Genomic DNA, 7802 nt, shown 5'->3' on the forward strand with positions numbered 1-7802 from the left:
TAAGCATCTTCTTGCTTCCCACTGTTGAAGATCAATTCGGAGATGGCGATTGCATCTTTCAATACAATCGAGCCCCTGTTCATAATGCACGTCGTGTGGCGAAGTGGTTACACCACAATAGCATCCCTGTAATGGACTGGCCTGCACAGAATCCTGACCTGAATCCTATAGAATATCTTTGGGACATTTGGAATGCCGACTCCGTGCCGGACCACACCGACCGACATCGATACCTTTTCTCAGTGCAGCACTCCGTGAAGAATGGGCTGCCAGTCCCCAAGAAACCTTCCAGGACCTAATTGAACGTGTGCCTGCGGGAGTGGAAGCTGTCATCTAGGCTAAGGGTGGGTCAACACCATACTGCATTACTGATGGAGAGCGCCACGAACCTGTAATTCATTTTCATCCAGGTGTCCGGATAAAAAATGGTTCAAATGGCTCTGAGCACTATGGGACTTAACATCTGAGGTCATCAGTTCCCTAGAACTTAGAACTACCTAAAGCTAACTAACCTAGGAACATCACACACATCCGTGCCCGAGGCCGGATTCGAACCTGCGACCGTAGCGGTCGCGCGGTTCCAGACTTAAGCGCGTAGAACCGTTCGGCCACAGCGGCCGGCAAGGTGTCCAGATACTTTTGATCACACAGTGTATGTGGAAGTTAAAGAAGTAGTGGTAATTTTTAGACAAGACACAGATTTGGCTGGTATAGCGACAGTCGGTAGGGGAATATTAAGGAGGATTGTAGAAATACTGTACACTAGAGATGGGACTGGTAGAGCGCCAGTAACTCGGTCATTGGTATCGGAGAGCTCTTGAAGTCGGGTCACTGGTTAAATTTGTCAGACAAGAGATATGATTATAGAACTAATGACGAGTAGAGAGAGTATTAGGTCATGTAAGTTCGGATAGGTTCCACACTCACGATGTCTTAAAAACGAGGCTAAGGCAAGGTTACTATGGACTTATTACTTTGCTAAATAAATTTTTCCCAACTGCTAAGATATAAAATACGGTACAAAACGGGAGTGTGCAGGCCAGTGTCGCCAAGCCATTGACCAGGCAGTGCATGTGAAATTCAATTCGCTTAGATCAGTTTTGCTCCCCATAGGTTATTCAAGCGTCTATTCTATTCGATGGTATTTAGAAATAGACAGTAAATTACTTAATTGGAAGAGAAATATTAGATAAAAGTAAATAATATGTGACTTCATCAGGTCCTTTGAAGCCACCCTTATACCTTCCTCTCCCACGAGAAGTAACTGCATAGCTACTTACCATACTGGAAAGGGAGAACTGAAGGAATAATAGTGCAAACGGAACCTTGAGTTCTGTGTTTGTGCATCATAGGAGTAAGACAGTGAACCTAGTGCAAATATCGAAAGGAAACATCGGCACCAAAAACTGAAGGTTATTCAAGAGTGTTTACTTCAGACTTGTCTAGAGGAATGTGGATCGCACAAGTAATTTTAATGTATTAGTGCCACGTCTGAAGCCAGTTTCTCAAGCACGTTTCCTAGGAGGAAGGAGGATCCTATTTTTAGCAACATGTTTTGCATTGTTATAGAAAGTAATCATTACGGAGAGTGGTGAAATTCGTTGATGAGATGCTATTTGACATACATAATAATTTGTGAGATATAAAACAGAGAAAGAGATGAAATTTACTAATGACTCAGGACAGTATTTCAAAATATCATTTCTTTAGTGACGTATAAAATAGAGAGAAGAAATTTATAGATGAGGCAGAATTTTAGATTCTTGTGTATTTTTGGTAAAAAAGGTAGACCCATTATGTAATTTTGACTCCGTGTCTGCACATGGGAGACGATACGTTCCGTATTCGTCATAAATATTTTTTCTTATTTTTAAGATAATACAGATCGTTTAGATAGTTTTGAACATAGCGCACAATTTAATCGATCAGATGACGCTCCACACGCCACCGTATGGTGCATGGCGCAGGGCACCTTTCATTGCTACTAGTCATTTCCTGTTCTGTTACACTCGTAAGTGGAGTGAGGAAAAAACGGCTTTCTCTATTATCCCGTGCGAGCCCCAAACCCTCTTATCTTAACTTCGCGCTCGTTACCCAAAATGTACGTCTCCTGCAGTAGAATATTACTGCAGATAGCTACAAATGACGGTTCTCTAAATTTTATCAAGAGATTTTCACGAAAAGAATGTCGTCCTTCCTCTATGGATGTCCATTTGAGCTAACGAATCATTTCCGTAACACTCGCGTGTTGGTTGAGTATACCGATAACGAATCTAGCAGGATCCGTCTGAACTGCTTCGACGTTTCCTTTAATCCGACATCGTGGGCATCCGATAACTTGAGCAGTACTCAGGTATGGGTTGCGCTAGTGTTCCATACACGGTCTTCTTTATGGATGACCCGTACTTTTCTAAGGTTTTTCCAATAATCTGAAGTCGACCATGATCGTTCGGTTCAAATCGCTTTGCAACGTTTAACCGACGTCACGGTGTCAAGCTGCACACCACTAATACTGTATTCGATATGTACATGACTGTTTTTCCCACACTCAACTGCATTAAATTACATATTACTACATTTAGAGCAAGCTGTCATTTAAGAAAACAAATAGAAATTCCGTCAAGGTCATCCTGCGTCCTTCAACAGTCACTCAACGGTGATACTACTCCTTACAACACAGCGTCATCCGTAAGATCATTTGGATTTATAGAGAACAAGAATGGCCGTATCACACTTCCCTGGGGCACTCCTGACCATACCTTGTCTCCGATGAACATTCTTCGTCGACGACAACATACTGGGTTCTATTACTCAAGTCTTCGAGTGACTCACACATCTGGAAACCTACTCCATATGACTGTACCTTCGTTAACAGTCTAGATTGGTGCTCTAGGAATATGGACGGTGACTATTCCCTTTCGTCTATATTTCGCAGTATATCACCTGAGAAAAGGGAAAGCTGAGTTTCGCACGAGCGATGCTTTCTAAAACCGTGCTGATTCGTGGAAATAAGCTTCTTGGTCTCAGGGAAATTTGTTATGTTCCAAGAATTATGCAGCTAGTCTGTGTTAGGGATATTGGTCTGTAATTTTGCGCGTCCGTTCTTTCACACTTCTTACATACAAAGTCACGTCCGCTTTTTCCTAGTAATGAATCCGTGATAAATGCAAGCTAAGTAAGGGTCAATTTCATGAAGGGCATATTGAACGGAGATTATTTCGAAAAATAGGACTTCGTAGCGAATTTTAAAATTTTCCTGGCGAATTAAATGTTCGAACAAATTTCGCTTGCAACCGATCGTCATTTAATTCATCGCAAGGTATTTAGACTGTCGAAATACGGTGTGGTGAAGACAGAAATTTGTTCCAACAGGGTTTTGCAACCAAAAGAGTGGGGAATAATGTGTGTATTGGAATCGTGAATAAAACCAATATGGTTTCAGACAAAAGAAGTGTTGCATTACTTATTCCAAGCCCATTGTATGTCGGTGCGTGAGAAACAGCGTGCTGTAATCGAATTTCTAATTCGAAGAGCTCGTCCGCACACGGAGCTCACTCTGCTTCAGTGTGACAATGCCAGACGACTGACGATTACTGCGACATCTGCAACAATCCAACGCCTTGGGTTCAACTGTCATCGATCACTCTCAAATTGTTAGAACTGTCAATGGCTCTGAGAATTCAAAATGAAGCAATAAAAAATTTTGGTGATTTGTCCAGTAATATAAAATGTCTGACACATACGTAAGCAGGTTTTAAATCGAATTTAAAATCATTTCTCCTGGACAAAACGTTCTATTCCATTGACAAATTTCCGCTTAATAATTGGAAGCCAGTAAAAAAATGTTTCAAGTGTAGTTGCATGAGTGGGAATGAAATGCTAATAGGTTCTTTAATATTAAAATGTAGACATATTCTGTAAACTGACTCGCTCCACATCATTTCGATAAAAAAATTGTTCAAATGACCTATGGAACATCTAACTAACCAGTTTCCAAAAACTGAAGAACACCTTTGTCGACATCATTTTGATAGTGATGAAGCGGTGCGAGCCCAAGTGAGGTTGCTGTTCCACCAACAACGTCAAATATTCTACTGTGACGGTTTCTACATCTACATTTACATTTATACTCCACAAGCCACCGAACGGTGTGTGGCGGAGGGCACTTTACGTGCCACTGTCATTACCTTCCTTTCCTGTTCCAGTCGCGTATGGATCGCGGGAAGAACGACTGTCTGAAAGCCCATGTGCGCGCTCGAATCTCTCTAACTTTACTTTCGTGATCTCCTCTGCAGGGGGAAGCAATATATTCGATACCTCATCCAGAAAGGCACCCTCTCGAAACCTGGACAGCAAGCTACACCGCGGTGCAGAGCGCCTCTCTTGCAGAGTCTGCCACTTGAGTTTGCTTAACATCTCCGTAACGCTATCACACTTACCAAATAACCCTGTGACGAAACGCGCCGCTCTTCTTTGGATCTTCTCTATCTCCTCTGTCAACCCGACCTGGTACGGATCCCACACTGATGAGCAATACTCAAGTATAGGTCGAACGAGTGTTTTGTAAGCCACCTCCTTTGTTGATGGACTACATTTGCTAAGGACTCTCCCAATGAATCTCAACCTGGCACCTGCCTTACCAACAATTAATTTTATGTAATCATTCCACTTCAAATCGTTCCGTACGCATACTCCCAGATAGTTTACAGGAGTAACTGCTACCAGTGTTTGTTCTGCTATCATATAATCATACAACAAACTACTCTCTCGTTGGGAGAAACGTGATTGTCGCCAGGGTGACTATGTTGGGAAATAAATTTGTAGATATGAAGAATAAAGATGGAGAATGTTAATAACGTTTGTTTTATTTAGAACGGTTTAAGAGTTTTCACATTAAAAAAATTTGGAGGCAGGCTCTCGAAAATGATGTACATCCTTTTTCAAAGGACTCTGGTGTATAAAACTTGAGGATGAAAGTAACTTTCGCATGATGTGTTAGTACCAAACAGCATAGCCCGATGAAAACTGGACTGTACATAGAAAGAACTGCTGCAATTATAACACAGAAGGTAACTGAAAGAAATACGCAATTAGACGAACAAAATGACACTTTCATTCAAAGACAATAATTTCACTGAAACCACCGCGTTTCAAGATGGTCCCCTGGACACTAGGAAAGGCGGGACATTGTTCGTAATAGTGTGTGTAGTCCCCACGAATGGAAATGCATGCTTTGCTATGTTCCCCCATTCTGGCCACTAGGTTAGTAAAGAGTTGTTGTGATAGTGCGTTCCATCCTTCCACCAGTTTGGTTGTCAACTGCTCGATCGTCATAGGTACATGTGGATGGGCCGCAGTATGCAACCAAAAGGTGCTCGACCGGGATTTAAGTCTGGGAAACTAGCAGGGCAGTCCATTCGCCGAATATCGTCTCGTTCCAAGAGCTGCTCCTCCTTCTTCTCCTGCGCAGTACAATGCGGTCACACATTGTCATCCTTAATACTGAAGTCAGGGCTGAATGCTCCGCTAAAAATACGCACATGCGAAAGAATACCGTGTCCAGTAACGTTGAACGACAAGTGTACCGTGTTCCACAATTTGGAGGTCAGTACGTCCATGTAGAATTATGAGTTCCATCAACATAACGCCTGTACCACCAAAGCGATCATATTCGATAATGTTCCTGGGTGCATTATGTATCTCCATATGGCGAGAGGTAATGCTGTAATGTCCAGGGACCGTCATGAATCTCCGTGACTTCGTAGTAAGTATCGTCTTTGAATAAAAGAGTCATTTCTGTTCCTCTCGTTGCGTATTTCTTTCCGTTGCCTTTGTGTACTATACTACAGCAGATCTTTCTATGAGTGGTCCCACTTTCATCGGGCTATACGAATGTTACTTCACTGCTTTGTTTTTCATACTACTGTCTTATACTAATAACTACTTATCTACTCTTTCCACAGTAAATACTTTCTTAGTCTTCTTGAAGGACTTATTACCTTCAGTAACTATCGTCGCTAAGACATCATGATCACTAATCCCTGTCTATACTCTCTACAGGGTCAAATCTGTCTGTAGCCGCAAGGTTCAAAATATTTCTATTGTGCGTGTGTATTGTCGAATTATCTGATCCAGACAGTTTTCCGAAATCATGTTCAGAACTACCTCACAAGATTGTCGGCCATACCACCTGCAATGAATCCATAAATACCCAGTCTGTACTCGGTAGATCAAAGTGGTGTCCAGCTAACACGATGTAAGCGGGGTACTTCCGCACTACCGCGTTACTGAGCATAGATTTACTTTGAATTATTCTGCAAACGTTACGTCGGTTAGCCGATAAAACCATCCCATGATAACATGAGAGTTCACCTAGGCCGCTTACTCTTGTCCATATAATTTCAAAATCGGACTCAATATTGACCACGATAGACACAATATTAATGGTGACGGCAATGAACACTCCTTCTACTATGGCGTCAAATATGTCGTTTTAATATACATTCTATGCCTCGTTCAATACTTGTGAACTTACTACTCCGTGTTTCATCTAGCTCTTGGTTTCGGAAATAATTTCAGCGCTACAACGTTTCCGGAGTGCAATAAATTCAGAAAACTTGTTACGAATTTTTTGGTAACTTACTGTTAAAGATTTAACAGTTGTAGTGTCTTTACTTTGTACGTGATCTGGCTTCGCTCTGTGTGTATCGAGTGGCGAGCGTTGATCTGGGGACCTCAAACTATGGCCTAACCTAAAAGAAAACTCTACAGGCAATCTGCTTCCAAAGTAGCTGCTTCCGCTGTGTAACTCGTCCTCACATATCAGTCCCACAGTTTTCCAACGCATAACGCAGGTTCACACATCTACAGACGCCAGCTGAGAAGGTGTCAGAATCGATGTAGCCTCTGAGACTCTGCACACGGTTAAACCTACAAAGAACACGATTCAATTCAGGACACAATATGGCAAATAGTGACCCTTGATTGCACTCCATGAACATGGTTCCAGTTGATTTCATTCCGGTGAAACTTACAATTTTTGACACGGAAATACTGTAATATCGCTAATTGAGAATTTTTGACAAACAATGAAATACTGTAGTACTGACAACATCTTTTTCTGAACGTTTCAATTAGTGTGAAAAGCACACAATTTTCGCACCATTTCAATTAATGTGAAAATTACACAATTTTCTTTCAAAGTAAAACTGGTCATTTGACTTGAACTTGGAAGCCACATAGTGGTTGTGTGTGTCATCTATGTTACTTGAATTTCCTGTTAACGTTAAGTCATAGGAAAAGGCGTATGGCTTGTAAAATCTTTATTATGATTCCATTGATAAGGGCTGTGCCTCTTCACATTATGACGACGACATTATAGATAATAGTGCGTGGCTTGTGATGTCATTGCTAGGCCAACGACCTAAACAAGTGACGTCTCAAATGTAAACAAAGTACACCAGAGGGAACATGGCCCTTCTATTTTTGCATCACCTATTGAATTTCAAACTATGGTCTTAGAATTAAAATCTCGAAAATATAAACTCGCTCCAATCCGAAATTGTTAATAGCTGTGGCAGATTCGAAGATCAGAATGGCTCTACACGCAAAAAAAAGCTGAGCCTTTTTATAGAGGGTAACTGGGTTTCTCATCAACTGCGACATTCACTTCGTCATTCGTCAATCCGAATCGTAATTTTCGCCTAGTGTGCTATCTTGAAACTAAAGACACCAAAACGTACTTGATGAGAGACTGATTAAAATGATATATCTTAATAAATTTGTCGATGACTATGTCGCCC

The sequence above is a fragment of the Schistocerca americana genome, chromosome 3 (assembly GCF_021461395.2).
Source record: "Schistocerca americana isolate TAMUIC-IGC-003095 chromosome 3, iqSchAmer2.1, whole genome shotgun sequence".
Classification (NCBI taxonomy): Eukaryota; Metazoa; Arthropoda; class Insecta; order Orthoptera; family Acrididae; genus Schistocerca; species Schistocerca americana.